Source organism: Lissotriton vulgaris, chromosome 9, assembly GCF_964263255.1.
Source record: "Lissotriton vulgaris chromosome 9, aLisVul1.2, whole genome shotgun sequence".
Taxonomy (NCBI): domain Eukaryota; kingdom Metazoa; phylum Chordata; class Amphibia; order Caudata; family Salamandridae; genus Lissotriton; species Lissotriton vulgaris.
Window position 1 is genome coordinate 182,793,555 of NC_141697.1, and position 18,904 is coordinate 182,812,458.

General features: G+C 44.8%; 1 protein-coding gene across 1 annotated transcript in view; it reads left to right on the plus strand.

The window, feature by feature from the left end:
- The first annotated feature begins 3,817 nt into the window (after nucleotides 1–3,817).
- Nucleotides 3,818–18,904, plus strand: part of LOC147689810 (galectin-3-like) — a 250,363-nt gene continuing 235,276 nt past the window's right edge. The window contains exon 1 of the mRNA XM_086937291.1: nucleotides 3,818–3,914. The gene's annotated coding sequence lies outside the window, so the exon portion shown is untranslated. The remainder of the gene's footprint in view (nucleotides 3,915–18,904) is intronic.

The window sequence follows — 18,904 nt, forward strand, 5'->3', positions numbered from 1 at the left end:
GCTTGCATCGGATCTGGTCCCGCACTTGACATTACCGCACAGTCAATATCAAGGGGAGGAGGGCAATAATCTACATGGTTATTTGCCTAGCTCACCTGGGCCGAAGTCCAGCGGAGACAGTGTTACAGTTTTTTTACACTCTTGTAATACATCTACATACAAAAATATTGACTATTTTACCATCCACTCTCCTTATTTTATATATTTTATTTTTTAAATTTGTGTGGTGCTACAGCTACCCAAAAAGGGTTTCCCGGCGCCGAGACACAGCATAAGGATGTCAGGAGAATTTACTGGCTATTCTTGTTATTGTTCGAATAGCCAGGTCTTGACATGCCTTCGAAACCTGACATGGTTTTCCTCCTTTCGAATGAAGGGAGGGAGTACATTCCAGAGGGATGGTCCAAGGTGGGCGAAAGATCTGCCTCCCATTCTTGCCAATTTAAATCTTGGTACACAGAAGTTGGCAGCTGATTGCGACCGAAGATTACGCTTGGGAGTATAGGGGTGAGCCAGAGCTAGAAGGTATTTGGGTGCAGTACTTGCTTTGATTCTGAACATGTAGTTCAGAGCTTTAAAACGGATTCTGCTTTCTACCCTGAGCCAGTGGAGTTCCCGACGGTAGTTCGAGACTCCGGAATTTTTAGGGATTCTGCACAGTAGTCGGCCTGCAGCGTTCTGGACAAGTTGTAGTCGACTGACTACCGCTTTTTTTAAGCCAAGGGACAGAATGTTGCCGTAGTCAAGCCGTGATGTTATGAGGGCATTGACTACGGTCTTTTGAGTGGAAGAGGGCAGCATCCAAATGATTTTCCTCAGCCATTTGATGATGGTAAGGCATAGGCCAACAACTTTGTTGGCCTGTTGGCTCATGGAGAGGGAGCTATCCAAGATGACTCCCAGATTACGAACCTGAGTCACTGAGGTAGGAAAATTACCCATCTGGTTTGGCCAGTGTGAAGGATTCCAAAGATCTTGACGTTTTCCTAAGAGAAGAATCTCTGTCTTGTCTCCATTGAGCTTTAATTGGTTTCTTGTCATCCAATTTAGGATATTTTGAAGCCCTGATTTGAGGAGAGATGGGGATGTCGGACAGGATTCAGATAGTGAGAATATAATTTGGGAATCGTCGGCGTAGGTCATGAGGGTAAGTCCAGATTTTTAGGCTAAGTCAGCTAGGGGTCTGAGGTAAAGATTAAAAAACAGGGGACTCAATATAGACTTAAAGAGAGTACTAACAGACTCCCTTTTATAAGGAACAAAGCTTAACAAATAGTTTGGATTTCTGTTGGAGACAGATACCTGCATAATGTGTCATCAATTAGGCCACAGATGGAAAAAAGGTAACAGAAAAGTAGGAGTCTCTCACTTAGCATTAGCTTGTTTGGCATCTTGTTTTGGGTAGATGGGTGTGCCAAAGTATGATGTGATGAGGGAGATGTAATAGACAATTTAGATTGAGCCCCAATGCAATGTTCTTCACGGGCTTCTCAGCTGCAGGTGAGCCTGAAAGTTCAGTTGTCAGTAGGGGTGTGTGAATATTATGTAATTTGCATTTGTATCATTATGCACAATTGTGGGGAAATAATGCAAAATTAGGCCCGACTACATTAAATACAAAACTGGCATGTGGCCCTATATTTCCATTTTAGACATGAGAATGCATTCTGTGTTAAAAGAAACAGTTCAAAATCCGCAAGTGCCACAAACAGCAGCTGCTCGCTGCTGGTTGTAGTTTATGTGAGCATAAGCTAAATGGCTGCCATGAACGTCATGCAATTTCACTATATGGTGCAATAACTTATTTCAGGAACTTTGCAAAACAACTGGAATTACACAAGCGTACACCAGCAAAATAAAAATTTCACCTGGTTCTTTTTCCTATGCCTTTTCTGAAATGCGTCCTGTAAGTTCTACCGTCAAGCTTGGATTTAGTGCAGTGGAACTTCCAAAGGCCCTGCCTCTTAGTTTTAACCATTCAAAGTTTTGTTATGTAATCAGGTCCCCTATAAACGATGGGAGAATCATTTTGGACATGTAGTGGGGTGCAAATTTTTGCACAGAGCCTCTAAATAACCCTACTTTGGAGCCCAGTGGACCACATGGTGCAATGCTTGAAGGGGAGCTGGCTATGTTTCAACAGGAACTATGACTTGGAAGCAAGTGTTTAAAGGAATAGAATTCAGTAGAATTGTAGATTTGTTGATTTTATATTTCTTCATAGTGTAATAAGATATGAAAAGGATAGTTTTGACAAAGGATGACATAGATTGAAATGATGCAGGTACAGCCACTCAATACAATTTTTTCATGGTGACATTTGCACTGACTGACAGGTATAAAAGTGCTATTTTGCGCTTGTTTGGTCCTAATGTGAAGAATAGCAAGTATTGCTTGAATATGAATTCACCTTGAAAAATAAAAGACAAGAGGTGTTTGACAAAATAGGAACAGTTGGTTTAACTAAACACTTCGGCCAGGAGCGTAGTTAAAGAAGCAGGTCTGAGGACTGCCTCAAAGTACAATCATTCTGAATTAGTTTTTATACATTGTTTTGGGTATCATAAAGTACTTCTCAGGACCCTTTTTTTGGTAAAAGAATGTGGCCTTGTCTGTGGAGTCATCAATAAGGCCCCTGATAACAAATGCAGGCGGTCTTTACCTTGCGTAGACACAATGGTGGCCAATAGGTAATGTGTCCAGATGTCCGGCATGAGTGGTGTGTGATCATTGCATGTACTGTGTGCTGTGTCCTAATTGGCTATGTGTTCCTAACTTCATGTGGCATCTGACTTTATGGTGTTTTGGGACTGTGCACACCCCTCAGACCATATGTGCTGTATTGGGACTAATCTCTCTGGATCATTGTGGTGTTGCTGAGCTTATATGGGGGATTTACCTGAGTTTCCTGTTTTCATGTTTGTCTGCCGGCTACGTGCCACCCCACCTGGGACCTGATAATCAATAACCCAGGCCTAGGTTCCACAGCCTGCCAGACCACTTATTTCTGGATTGGGGTTGATGGAGAGTTCCTGATGGGCAAATTTAACAATAGTGATGCGATTTTGTTCTCAAATCCAAACGTATTATTGTGCACATCGACATCGATGTATTCAATATTATTACAAGAGCATCAGTGTAGACTGTGTAATGCACGATAAGGTCCTATTTAGGGCAAGTTAAAGGAAAAGCTGATACTAGATCAGAGGGTGCAGCTATGATAAAGGACTTGAAGTAAGCGTTGGCAACTAGAACGGTGAACTTTTAATGAAGATTGGGCAGAATTTGGATGACCCTTAGGGCACACTGTTAAAACCCTTATATGATGATGGTCCTTTAAATCTAATCTTCAGTCATTTGCTGTGTTTGAATAGGAGGGAGCATCTCTATTCTACATCGCATCCAGAAGCTGCAACCAATGTCGTAACACGTTTTAGCAAAATGTTATGTTCCAGAGTGTAAATGGCTGCCCAGAGTCAAGAAATGAATGCTAGAATGGCTTCCTTTATCCAGACTGCAAAGATTTTCTCTATTATTGGCCAGAGATATTGTTATGCAGGATGCTGTTTAGCTCCACACACTCCTGAGCAGTCTTATGATACTGTGTACAGTGTTTGTCCTTTGTAATAGCGTTGGTGGGTTTAGGTCTTGATTTTTGTCTCATGGTAATAATGCAGTTCAGGTGAGAATAGTAAATCATTTCCTGAGGCATACATTTATTAGCTTTATATCAACATTCATAACGCCACCAAAACTGTAAAAGTAAATAATACTCTGAATTTTTGTAGAGTAACACTTTTTAGAAAATGAAAGTAGGCGTGGATCAGGGTTTGGACACGTCTTAAAAGGGAGAGATTCTTGTGAGGTTTGTACAGCTCAGAGCCACAAGCAGTGAAATCGATCATCTCGCTCAGGTAAGGTTTTTATTTCGGTCCACACACATGCTATATCTATTACAAACTACTATGATACTGAAAACATGACGTCTTATTTTAAATACCTTTTATCTGCACGTATTTTCAATAGCAAGGAAACTTTATATGTGAAAGGTAACTTTGTCCTACATTTCTGGATAGACCATTCAAAACACTAATATTTAGTGATTTTTTTATCCCTCATAATAATGTTTCTGAAAGAAAATGATACGATAGGCACTGAATTACATGGATTACATTGATGCTGGATTAATTACTCACGTACATCTGTACGGCCTCACAGGAGTAAAAGCCACGTTTGTACTGAATGACCTGTAAAAAGATGACTGGCCACATGCATCATTGTTACATTTTGCGATTTCTTAATTGCGAAAATTAAGGAATCGCAATTAAGAAATCGCAAAATGCTATACATTAAGAAATCGCAATATTTTTTACGATTCCTTAATTTTCCATAAATGCGATTCACAATTTGCGATTCGCAATTAAGGAATCCCTTTCCATTGATTCCTATGGGCCTAGAGGCCCATAGGAATGAATGGGAAGCCATTCTCATTTTGCGATTCGCAATTAAGGAATCGCAAAATGAGAATGCGATTTCAAGGGTGCAGGGGGGTTCCAAGGACCCCCCCTGCACCCCTGAAATTTAACTTTAAGAACATTTTTCACACACACATGCCCCAAGGGCACTTGCGTGTGTGTAAAATGAAACTTTCAAAAATGCACTTCTGTGCATTTTTGAAAGTTTTAGCAAATTACCATGAAGTTCAACTTCATGGTAATTTACCTCTTCCTATTTGCGAATTTGCAAAAAAAAATATTCATGCATTGCATTTAAGAAATCACAAATTGCGATTTCTTAAATGCAATCGCAATTTAGGAATCGCAACATAATTGCGATTCCTTAAATTGCGAAAAAATAAAAAAACATGATGCATCCCAAAAAAGGAAATTGCATTCGCAAACGGCCGAATAATGCGATTCAAACTGTTTGCAAATGCAATTTACCTTGATGCATGTGGGCAGACATTTCACAGTCGTTCTTTATCCTAAATATCGAAATCAGACTCGGAGTCAAAAGCAGCCTTGGCAAAGTTTGGCAAGCCCAGCGCTCTTACTGCACGTAAAGAACTTAGCAAGGAACGTTGCTCTGGTTCTCACTTTAACTTCTACGTTGAAACATCACCCTCCCCACACACTAGCACCACCTATCCTTGTGACACATGCATAGCTCGGATGTATTTAACACAGATTTGGCACCTCAAATAATTAAACACAAAGTGTTAACTTTGATATGCAATAGCTGTGAGAAAGAAATAACCATGTGCGGACGAATTGAACAACTGAAACCAGGAAATATTGCATCAATCCTGGCTTCCACTAGACCACATTGTATGATACTAGGCAAATGCATTTTTGACAGTGCCTCCTTTCACTTCATCATCTCGTGAAAGCACCTTTAAATACATCAGTTCAGTGAGTGCGCAGCACAAAAACAGAAGCCTGTATTGCAACACCATCGATAGTGAACACCCCAAGCCACATGTAGGGGGCAAAAGCCAACTGGCCCTGTTGGTACTTCAGTATCTTCGTTCTCACACCATGGGTCTCTTAGTTAATGATTAGTATCACTTCTAACAATTATCCCTCAATGTAATATACTAAAATGAAATGCGTTGCAATGGTCACATTTTAAAGAGATGCACTATTTTGAATTTAGAAGAATATATTTGTACTGTACTCTCTGAGCCAAGCAACAGCTGACATCCCAGCCCCCGCTTCTTCCTGAATCCCTGAAGGTCAGAGTTGCTCCTGGTGAGTGTGAATGAAGCTGGAACTAACCTAATGCAAAAACAAATGGGTTTGAAGTAGGCAGGGTCTTATTGGGCACGCTTTATAACCATTTGTTAAGCATTGTTTGCTTGTAAAGTGCTGAAGCGCTGCAGGTAGGAAACACAGTTGGCTCGACCCTCAGCAACAAAACTAGCCCCCACCAGCAGTAAAACTGGCCCCACATTCTCTCATTCTACCCAGAAAACATCCAGGGCACAGTTCGACCAGTCCGGGACTACCGAATATGGGATGGAAGGAGTTGCATGGACATTGGTGCAATCTGTGTAATCTGCCATCAAGCCCTGTTTGAGTTGATTGTTGGACTAGGTGAGAGTGGACATCTTTCCAGGTCAACATCAGCACAGGGGTGCCACACTGCCACTGGAACCACTAAAGTATTCTGGTTTGGTAAAGGATGACAGGGTGGGAGGAGAAGTAGAATCATACTTAGGGCCTTATCACTACTTTGGCAGTTCTACAGCGAACGGTGCAACACACCGTCCTCCGTAGGACCGCCAAAGCTGTGGTGTTGCCACCCACCAGATTAAGACTTCAATCCTGGTCTGGCGGGCGTTCCTGCGGCGATCTGATAGCGGTGATCTGTGAGGCTCATAGAAGAGTCTAACATGCAGACCACTGCTGTCAGAGCGCCATCTACACCTTCCTGCACATTGTGACATGCATGCCACACCGGGCAGGAACTGGGGGTGCAAACCAAGGGGGAACAACATGTCCCCCCCTGCATGCACCCCTAGGACCAGAGGCAGCAGGTTCCCTGTTAAGGCCCCATTAGTTGTCACTCCGCCACGGTTTTCTTGGCTAGGTTATCGTCATGAATAGTGTGGTGAGAGACAACTCAAAATATGCTTGGTGGTGCCGCTGTGACACCACCAGCATATTTCAGCCTCTGACTGCCAAGAGACCGCCCTGTGGTAGTTCGACTCCCACACATGTAATACTGCGGGCGGGCATGCAGCGTGCCAAGCATGGCGGTGGTTAGATCGCCACCACGAGTACAGTGGTCCTATCGACCGCAGTGCGCGTAATAAGAGCCTTAGGGCCTTATGTAGGTAGCTAAATACCTGTCGTTAATGGCCGCAATTCGGTAAAATAGCCGTTACTGACCGGTATTTAGGCCTTCGAGATGCAGGAGACCAAAAATAAGGATTCGGTAAATATGATTTGGTAAATACCGATTCATATTTACCGGACCTGAAATACCGAATCAGTAATTACTGAATTCTTATTTACCGATTCGGTAAATAAGAAACGGAAAAGATGAGATTTGAGATGTAGGTAACTTCTAAAATACCGAATTGCATGAAATTCGGTATTTAAGAGTCGGTAATTACCATGGATTGAAAGCAGGTGGTAACCAGGTGCAGGCCATAAAATAGGCCCCAAAATGCAACAGTGTGACCAGAATGGCGGCATTCTATGTGATAGTGTCTGATGTTTGATGTAGATGTTTCATTGACTACATCTCCCATAATGCATGGCTGGTGTATGTTGCTACCTGTACTGGAGTGGGGATAATACTACCACAAAGGGGAAGGGGAAAGGGAAGGGGATGGGGTGGGGTGATTGCTGTGCATGCTTCTTACCTTTTCTGATGGCAGCTCGGGCTGAGCTGTCTGCATCTCCCACTCCACAGACTATGTCTGGTTCGATGGTGGACTCCAGAAGCTCCTCCAGCTCAGTCAGGGCAGGTGCCCTGTTTTTCCCTCCTCCAGTCAGGTTTGCCTGTTTGTGTATCTCAGCCATCTTTCGCTTTGTCAAGCTCCGGAGGTCGTACCGCCTCTTCTTCAGGTCGTCAATCTCCCGTGTGGTGACTCTGATGGCATTAACTTTTGACTGTATTGCCAGCCAAATCTTCCTTTTGGCAGATTCTGCCACCAGCAGGGACTGCTTCCCAAACAGTTTATTGTGCTCCTTTACAACCTCCTCCACCAGGACCTGCAGCTCCATGGAGCTGAATTTGATCTTCTTCTCTGTGTCTTTGCTTGCCATTTTTTCAATTTCCCAGGAGTAAAGTTTTCCAGTGGCTCAAGGGATCTGCTCTGCTCTCACAGCCTCTCCAGCAGCTTCAGATTGCCTACACCTGCATGGGTGTGGCCACTTCCTGGTTGGGAGGAGGGGTGGTTGCACATGATTGGCTGAATCCTGGGTTTTTTCCAATTTTGAATAGCCGATTCGGTATTTACCGATTCGGAGTTTACTGATTCGGTATTTACCGAATCGGAATTTACCGATCAGTGTTGAGGATTCGGTATTTATTTACAGAATTTTACCGATTTGGTAATTTTTACCAAATTATTACCTACTTCCCAAATACCGATTTCTAAATACCGATTCGGTAAAATTCGTTAAAAATTGGTATTCAAGAAACCGTATTTGGGATTTACCTACATATGTTCCATAGTGTTGATAGGTACCATTTACTTTATCCTAAAACAGCAAAACATACTTACCCATCCTTGGCTGATTTCTATAGATACACATTGTAATCATGAAAACAGAATATTACAATTATGAAGCCATGTGGAATTCAGGATATGGTAGCCGCACATTTTCGATTTAATATGGCCATACAAAAATATTGCAGCCAAAATATTGACTACGAAAATGTTGTCAAGGTAAGTATATATATATATAAGTATAGGTTTACCATAGTTAACTCCAATAAAATATACTTTAACGTAGGGCCCGATTCACAAAGGTCTAAGTTTACGACTTTGGGAATTCACAAAGGGCATTTACGAGTCCTATCTTTATGTCTGCACTAAGTCGAATATCCGGCCTGAGTGTGGACATAAAGATAGTACTTGTAAATGCCCTTTGAGAATTCCCAAAGTCATAAACCTAGACGTTTGGTCTTAAGTTTAGACCAAAAGTCTAAGTTTACCTTTGGAATTGGGCCCTATATTTATACATATACATATTTACTCTGACAATATTTTGTTAATCAGTATTTTCGATACAATATTTTAGTAGTTGATGTTAACATCATTGAAATTCGGTCTTACAACCAAATTCACTGCACTGCACCACCACATGTCCCCATGAAAAGAGTTGCTAGAGCCCTGCTTGTATTAGCAGGTTTTCCTATACAAGTTAATCCTACAAGTCATGGTTGCACAGCAACCTGAAGTGATATACTCCACCATCTTTCCACATATCCCATACGTAATACAAACAATCAAGTGAAAGACCTAAAATTTTAGCAAATCCTATACATCAAAGATATAGGCTATATGAATTTTGCCTTCAGTACCTGATTGGGTTTTCCCTTTATACAGGTGCAAATATTGTATCTGTTTCAGTATACAGCTGGTATGTGGTACCAAACTATATTTCACGAACCACTCAAAATGATTTCCCTGTTGTTTGCACCATATTGAAGCATATGAGCCCTTATGAAGGCTAGTTTTGTATCCAGATGCTTGCGCTGACACAAATAAAAACAGAAAAGGAGAGATCAACATACCTCTCAACAGGTGACACACATGTATACCTATCTAAGCCATAGTTTTATACCCCACTTGAGTGGTCAAATGTTGGTGCAAGTTGAGAAGGTAGATGTACTTTGATAGATATTTTTGCAGGTGCTTTACGCACTTAGAAACATTGTGAAATTATTTCAGGAAAAGTCAAGTTATGTGTGAATGACGTATGTCTACATAATAAACAATTGTATAAAATTGAAGATGTAACTCAATTGAGTTCATGAAAATAGTCACAGACAGCAGATATTCTTTTAAGATATTCAAGTACATGAAAAAAAGATCTCATTGCAGAAGGTACAACCATGAACTTATATCCCAGATCCTAGTATGGATAAAAAAATGAACTCACCTTTTAAACAACATGTAAACCTAATCATTGCACAACGGCTGCACTATATATTATTATTTAACAGCAAGGGGTGGTGATGGACAGAGTTTCTGAATTAAGCAGAATACTCTCACCCAGTCAAGAGATCAGGGCTAGATCCAAAACCGTTTTTTAGCTCACTGCACCATCCCAGCTCAGAACCTGGCTATATGCAAATTAGTCTGTTCCTGTCCCAGTGCATGATGGGAACAGGGCAAACCAAACTACCAAGCCAATTCTTACACTGGGAAGGAAACAAGCTTCCGGGGACCGGTTTCTGGCATTTCAGCCATCGTCGGCCCGGCTTGCTTGAATCCTGATGGTGCAATGAGCAAGGGACTCACATCTGAGTATACCCTTCCACGCTTATGGTGGACAAAATATTTAACAACAAGGGGTAGTGATGGACAGAGTTTCTGAATTAAGCAGAATACTCTCACCCAGTCAAGAGATCAGGGCTAGATCCCAAACCGTTTTTTAGCTCACTGCACCATCCCAGCTCAGAACCTGGCTATATGCAAATTAGTCTGTTCCTGTCCCAGTGCATGATGGGAACAGGGCAAACCAAACTACCAAGCCAATTCTTACACTGGGAAGGAAACAAGCTTCCGGGGACCGGTTTCTGGCATTTCAGCCGTCGTCGGCCCGGCTTGCTTGAATCCTGATGGTGCAATGAGCAAGGGACTCACATCTGAGTATACCCTTCCACGCTTATGGTGGACAAAATATTTAACAACAAGGGGTGGTGATGGACAGAGTTTCTGAATTAAGCAGAATACTCTCACCCAGTCAAGAGATCAGGGCTAGATCCAAAACCGTTTTTTAGCTCACTGCACCATCCCAGCTCAGAACCTGGCTATATGCAAATTAGTCTGTTCCTGTCCCAGTGCATGATGGGAACAGGGCAAACCAAACTACCAAGCCAATTCTTACACTGGGAAGGAAACAAGCTTCCGGGGACCGGTTTCTGGCATTTCAGCCGTCGTCGGCCCGGCTTGCTTGAATCCTGATGGTGCAATGAGCAAGGGACTCACATCTGAGTATACCCTTCCACGCTTATGGTGGACAAAATATTTCACAAGGGGTGGTGATGGACAGAGTTTCTGAATTAAGCAGAATACTCTCACCCAGTCAAGAGATCAGGGTTAGATCCAAAACCGTTTTTTAGCTCACTGCACCATCCCAGCTCAGAACCTGGCTATATGCAAATTAGTCTGTTCCTGTCCCAGTGCATGATGGGAACAGGGCAAACCAAACTACCAAGCCAATTCTTACACTGGGAAGGAAACAAGCTTCCGGGGACCGGTTTCTGCCATTTAAGCCGTCGTCGGCCCGGCTTGCTTGAATCCTGATGGTGCAATGAGCAAGGGACTCACATCTGAGTATACCCTTCCACGCTTATGGTGGACAAAATATTTAACAACAAGGGGTGGTGATGGACAGAGTTTCTGAATTAAGCAGAATACTCTCACCCAGTCAAGAGATCAGGGCTAGATCCAAAACCGTTTTTTAGCTCACTGCACCATCCCAGCTCAGAACCTGGCTATATGCAAATTAGTCTGTTCCTGTCCCAGTGCATGATGGGAACAGGGCAAACCAAACTACCAAGCCAATTCTTACACTGGGAAGGAAACAAGCTTCCGGGGACCGGTTTCTGGCATTTCAGCCGTCGTCGGCCCGGCTTGCTTGAATCCTGATGGTGCAATGAGCAAGGGACTCACATCTGAGTATACACTTCCACGCTTATGGTGGACAAAATATTTAACAACAAGGGGTGGTGATGGACAGAGTTTCTGAATTAAGCAGAATACTCTCACCCAGTCAAGAGATCAGGGCTAGATCCAAAACCGTTTTTTAGCTCACTGCACCATCCCAGCTCAGAACCTGGCTATATGCAAATTAGTCTGTTCCTGTCCCAGTGCATGATGGGAACAGGGCAAACTAAACTACCAAGCCAATTCTTACACTGGGAAGGAAACAAGCTTCCGGGGACCGGTTTCTGGCATTTCAGCCGTCGTCGGCCCGGCTTGCTTGAATCCTGATGGTGCAATGAGCAAGGGACTCACATCTGAGTATACCCTTCCACGCTTATGGTGGACAAAATATTTAACAACAAGGGGTGGTGATGGACAGAGTTTCTGAATTAAGCAGAATACTCTCACCCAGTCAAGAGATCAGGGCTAGATCCAAAATCGTTTTTTAGCTCACTGCACCATCCCAGCTCAGAACCTGGCTATATGCAAATTAGTCTGTTCCTGTCCCAGTGCATGATGGGAACAGGGCAAACCAAACTACCAAGCCAATTCTTACACTGGGAAGGAAACAAGCTTCCGGGGACCGGTTTCTGGCATTTCAGCCGTCGTCGGCCCGGCTTGCTTGAATCCTGATGGTGCAATGAGCAAGGGACTCACATCTGAGTATACCCTTCCACGCTTATGGTGGACAAAATATTTAACAACAAGGGGTGGTGATGGACAGAGTTTCTGAATTAAGCAGAATACTCTCACCCAGTCAAGAGATCAGGGCTAGATCCAAAACCGTTTTTTAGCTCACTGCACCATCCCAGCTCAGAACCTGGCTATATGCAAATTAGTCTGTTCCTGTCCCAGTGCATGATGGGAACAGGGCAAACCAAACTACCAAGCCAATTCTTACACTGGGAAGGAAACAAGCTTCCGGGGACCGGTTTCTGGCATTTCAGCCGTCGTCGGCCCGGCTTGCTTGAATCCTGATGGTGCAATGAGCAAGGGACTCACATCTGAGTATACCCTTCCACGCTTATGGTGGACAAAATATTTAACAACAAGGGGTGGTGATGGACAGAGTTTCTGAATTAAGCAGAATACTCTCACCCAGTCAAGAGATCAGGGCTAGATCCAAAACCGTTTTTTAGCTCACTGCACCATCCCAGCTCAGAACCTGGCTATATGCAAATTAGTCTGTTCCTGTCCCAGTGCATGATGGGAACAGGGCAAACCAAACTACCAAGCCAATTCTTACACTGGGAAGGAAACAAGCTTCCGGGGACCGGTTTCTGGCATTTCAGCCGTCGTCGGCCCGGCTTGCTTGAATCCTGATGGTGCAATGAGCAAGGGACTTACATCTGAGTATACCCTTCCACGCTTATGGTGGACAAAATATTTAACAACAAGGGGTGGTGATGGACAGAGTTTCTGAATTAAGCAGAATACTCTCACCCAGTCAAGAGATCAGGGCTAGATCCAAAACCGTTTTTTAGCTCACTGCACCATCCCAGCTCAGAACCTGGCTATATGCAAATTAGTCTGTTCCTGTCCCAGTGCATGATGGGAACAGGGCAAACCAAACTACCAAGCCAATTCTTACACTGGGAAGGAAACAAGCTTCCGGGGACCGGTTTCTGGCATTTCAGCCGTCGTCGGCCCGGCTTGCTTGAATCCTGATGGTGCAATGAGCAAGGGACTCACATCTGAGTATACCCTTCCACGCTTATGGTGGACAAAATATTTAACAACAAGGGGTGGTGATGGACAGAGTTTCTGAATTAAGCAGAATACTCTCACCCAGTCAAGAGATCAGGGCTAGATCCAAAACCGTTTTTTAGCTCACTGCACCATGCCAGCTCAGAACCTGGCTATATGCAAATTAGTCTGTTCCTGTCCCAGTGCATGATGGGAACAGGGCAAACCAAACTACCAAGCCAATTCTTACACTGGGAAGGAAACAAGCTTCCGGGGACCGGTTTCTGGCATTTCAGCCGTCGTCGGCCCGGCTTGCTTGAATCCTGATGGTGCAATGAGCAAGGGACTCACATCTGAGTATACCCTTCCACGCTTATGGTGGACAAAATATTTAACAACAAGGGGTGGTGATGGACAGAGTTTCTGAATTAAGCAGAATACTCTCACCCAGTCAAGAGATCAGGGCTAGATCCAAAACCGTTTTTTAGCTCACTGCACCATGCCAGCTCAGAACCTGGCTATATGCAAATTAGTCTGTTCCTGTCCCAGTGCATGATGGGAACAGGGCAAACCAAACTACCAAGCCAATTCTTACACTGGGAAGGAAACAAGCTTCCGGGGACCGGTTTCTGGCATTTCAGCCGTCGTCGGCCCGGCTTGCTTGAATCCTGATGGTGCAATGAGCAAGGGACTCACATCTGAGTATACCCTTCCACGCTTATGGTGGACAAAATATTTAACAACAAGGGGTGGTGATGGACAGAGTTTCTGAATTAAGCAGAATACTCTCACTCAGTCAAGAGATCAGGGCTAGATCCAAAACCGTTTTTTAGCTCACTGCACCATCCCAGCTCAGAACCTGGCTATATGCAAATTAGTCTGTTCCTGTCCCAGTGCATGATGGGAACAGGGCAAACCAAACTACCAAGCCAATTCTTACACTGGGAAGGAAACAAGCTTCCGGGGACCGGTTTCTGGCATTTCAGCCGTCGTCGGCCCGGCTTGCTTGAATCCTGATGGTGCAATGAGCAAGGGACTCACATCTGAGTATACCCTTCCACGCTTATGGTGGACAAAATATTTAACAACAAGGGGTGGTGATGGACAGAGTTTCTGAATTAAGCAGAATACTCTCACCCAGTCAAGAGATCAGGGCTAGATCCAAAACCGTTTTTTAGCTCACTGCACCATCCCAGCTCAGAACCTGGCTATATGCAAATTAGTCTGTTCCTGTCCCAGTGCATGATGGGAACAGGACAAACCAAACTACCAAGCCAATTCTTACACTGGGAAGGAAACAAGCTTCCGGGGACCGGTTTCTGGCATTTCAGCCGTCGTCGGCCCGGCTTGCTTGAATCCTGATGGTGCAATGAGCAAGGGACTCACATCTGAGTATACCCTTCCACGCTTATGGTGGACAAAATATTTAACAACAAGGGGTGGTGATGGACAGAGTTTCTGAATTAAGCAGAATACTCTCACCCAGTCAAGAGATCAGGGCTAGATCCAAAACCGTTTTTTAGCTCACTGCACCATCCCAGCTCAGAACCTGGCTTTATGCAAATTAGTCTGTTCCTGTCCCAGTGCATGATGGGAACAGGGCAAACCAAACTACCAAGCCAATTCTTACACTGGGAAGGAAACAAGCTTCCGGGGACCGGTTTCTGGCATTTCAGCCGTCGTCGGCCCGGCTTGCTTGAATCCTGATGGTGCAATGAGCAAGGGACTCACATCTGAGTATACCCTTCCACGCTTATGGTGGACAAAATATTTAACAACAAGGGGTGGTGATGGACAGAGTTTGTGAATTAAGCAGAATACTCTCACCCAGTCAAGAGATCAGGGCTAGATCCAAAACCGTTTTTTAGCTCACTGCACCATCCCAGCTCAGAACCCGGCTATATGCAAATTAGTCTGTTCCTGTCCCAGTGCATGATGGGAACAGGGCAAACCAAACTACCAAGCCAATTCTTACACTGGGAAGGAAACAAGCTTCCGGGGACCGGTTTCTGGCATTTCAGCCGTCGTCGGCCCGGCTTGCTTGAATCCTGATGGTGCAATGAGCAAGGGACTCACATCTGAGTATACCCTTCCACGCTTATGGTGGACAAAATATTTAACAACAAGGGGTGGTGATGGACAGAGTTTCTGAATTAAGCAGAATACTCTCACCCAGTCAAGAGATCAGGGCTAGATCCAAAACCGTTTTTTAGCTCACTGCACCATCCCAGCTCAGAACCTGGCTATATGCAAATTAGTCTGTTCCTGTCCCAGTGCATGATGGGAACAGGGCAAACCAAACTACCAAGCCAATTCTTACACTGGGAAGGAAACAAGCTTCCGGGGACCGGTTTCTGGCATTTCAGCCGTCGTCGGCCCGGCTTGCTTGAATCCTGATGGTGCAATGAGCAAGGGACTTACATCTGAGTATACCCTTCCACGCTTATGGTGGACAAAATATTTAACAACAAGGGGTGGTGATGGACAGAGTTTCTGAATTAAGCAGAATACTCTCACCCAGTCAAGAGATCAGGGCTAGATCCAAAACCGTTTTTTAGCTCACTGCACCATCCCAGCTCAGAACCTGGCTATATGCAAATTAGTCTGTTCCTGTCCCAGTGCATGATGGGAACAGGGCAAACCAAACTACCAAGCCAATTCTTACACTGGGAAGGAAACAAGCTTCCGGGGACCGGTTTCTGGCATTTCAGCCGTCGTCGGCCCGGCTTGCTTGAATCCTGATGGTGCAATGAGCAAGGGACTCACATCTGAGTATACCCTTCCACGCTTATGGTGGACAAAATATTTAACAACAAGGGGTGGTGATGGACAGAGTTTCTGAATTAAGCAGAATACTCTCACCCAGTCAAGAGATCAGGGCTAGATCCAAAACCGTTTTTTAGCTCACTGCACCATCCCAGCTCAGAACCTGGCTATATGCAAATTAGTCTGTTCCTGTCCCAGTGCATGATGGGAACAGGGCAAACCAAACTACCAAGCCAATTCTTACACTGGGAAGGAAACAAGCTTCCGGGGACCGGTTTCTGGCATTTCAGCCGTCGTCGGCCCGGCTTGCTTGAATCCTGATGGTGCAATGAGCAAGGGACTCACATCTGAGTATACCCTTCCACGCTTATGGTGGAAAAAATATTTAACAACAAGGGGTGGTGATGGACAGAGTTTCTGAATTAAGCAGAATACTCTCACCCAGTCAAGAGATCAGGGCTAGATCCAAAACCGTTTTTTAGCTCACTGCACCATCCCAGCTCAGAACCTGGCTATATGCAAATTAGTCTGTTCCTGTCCCAGTGCATGATGGGAACAGGGCAAACCAAACTACCAAGCCAATTCTTACACTGGGAAGGAAACAAGCTTCCGGGGACCGGTTTCTGGCATTTCAGCCGTCGTCGGCCCGGCTTGCTTGAATCCTGATGGTGCAATGAGCAAGGGACTTACATCTGAGTATACCCTTCCACGCTTATGGTGGACAAAATATTTAACAACAAGGGGTGGTGATGGACAGAGTTTCTGAATTAAGCAGAATACTCTCACCCAGTCAAGAGATCAGGGCTAGATCCAAAACCGTTTTTTAGCTCACTGCACCATCCCAGCTCAGAACCTGGCTATATGCAAATTAGTCTGTTCCTGTCCCAGTGCATGATGGGAACAGGGCAAACCAAACTACCAAGCCAATTCTTACACTGGGAAGGAAACAAGCTTCCGGGGACCGGTTTCTGGCATTTCAGCCGTCGTCGGCCCGGCTTGCTTGAATCCTGATGGTGCAATGAGCAAGGGACTCACATCTGAGTATACCCTTCCACGCTTATGGTGGACAAAATATTTAACAACAAGGGGTGGTGATGGACAGAGTTTCTGAATTAAGCAGAATACTCTCACCCAGTCAAGAGATCAGGGCTAGATCCAAAACCGTTTTTTAGCTCACTGCACCATGCCAGCTCAGAACCTGGCTATATGCAAATTAGTCTGTTCCTGTCCCAGTGCATGATGGGAACAGGGCAAACCAAACTACCAAGCCAATTCTTACACTGGGAAGGAAACAAGCTTCCGGGGACCGGTTTCTGGCATTTCAGCCGTCGTCGGCCCGGCTTGCTTGAATCCTGATGGTGCAATGAGCAAGGGACTCACATCTGAGTATACCCTTCCACGCTTATGGTGGACAAAATATTTAACAACAAGGGGTGGTGATGGACAGAGTTTCTGAATTAAGCAGAATACTCTCACCCAGTCAAGAGATCAGGGCTAGATCCAAAACCGTTTTTTAGCTCACTGCACCATCCCAGCTCAGAACCTGGCTATATGCAAATTAGTCTGTTCCTGTCCCAGTGCATGATGGGAACAGGGCAAACCAAACTACCAAGCCAATTCTTACACTGGGAAGGAAACAAGCTTCCGGGGACCGGTTTCTGGCATTTCAGCCGTCGTCGGCCCGGCTTGCTTGAATCCTGATGGTGCAATGAGCAAGGGACTCACATCTGAGTATACCCTTCCACGCTTATGGTGGACAAAATATTTAACAACAAGGGGTGGTGATGGACAGAGTTTCTGAATTAAGCAGAATACTCTCACCCAGTAAAGAGATCAGGGCTAGATCCAAAACCGTTTTTTAGCTCACTGCACCATCCCAGCTCAGAACCTGGCTATATGCAAATTAGTCTGTTCCTGTCCCAGTGCATGATGGGAACAGGACAAACCAAACTACCAAGCCAATTCTTACACTGGGAAGGAAACAAGCTTCCGGGGACCGGTTTCTGGCATTTCAGCCGTCGTCGGCCCGGCTTGCTTGAATCCTGATGGTGCAATGAGCAAGGGACTCACATCTAAGTATACCCTTCCACGCTTATGGTGGACAAAATATTTAACAACAAGGGGTGGTGATGGACAGAGTTTCTGAATTAAGCAGAATACTCTCACCCAGTCAAGAGATCAGGGCTAGATCCAAAACCGTTTTTTAGCTCACTGCACCATCCCAGCTCAGAACCTGGCTATATGCAAATTAGTCTGTTCCTGTCCCAGTGCATGATGGGAACAGGGCAAACCAAACTACCAAGCCAATTCTTACACTGGGAAGGAAACAAGCTTCCGGGGACCGGTTTCTGGCATTTCAGCCGTCGTCGGCCCGGCTTGCTTGAATCCTGATGGTGCAATGAGCAAGGGACTCACATCTGAGTATACCCTTCCACGCTTATGGTGGACAAAATATTTAACAACAAGGGGTGGTGATGGACAGAGTTTCTGAATTAAGCAGAATACTCTCACCCAGTCAAGAGATCAGGGCTAGATCCAAAACCGTTTTTTAGCTCACTGCACCATCCCAGCTCAGAACCCGGCTATATGCAAATTAGTCTGTTCCTGTCCCAGTGCATGATGGGAACAGGGCAAACCAAACTACCAAGCCAAGTCTTACACTGGGAAGGAAACAAGCTTCCGGGAACCGGTTTCTGGCATTTCAGCCGTCGTCGGTCCGGCTTGCTTGAATCCTGATGGTGCAATGAGCAAGGGACTCACTTCTGAGTATACCCTTCCACGCTTATGGTGGACAAAATATTTAACAACAAGGGGTGGTGATGGACAGAGTTTCTGAATTAAGCAGAATACTCTCACCCAGTCAAGAGATCAGGGCTAGATCCAAAACCGTTTTTTAGCTCACTGCACCATCCCAGCTCAGAACCTGGCTATATGCAAATTAGTCTGTTCCTGTCCCAGTGCATGATGGGAACAGGGCAAACCAAACTACCAAGCCAATTCTTACACTGGGAAGGAAACAAGCTTCCGGGGACCGGTTTCTGGCATTTCAGCCGTCGT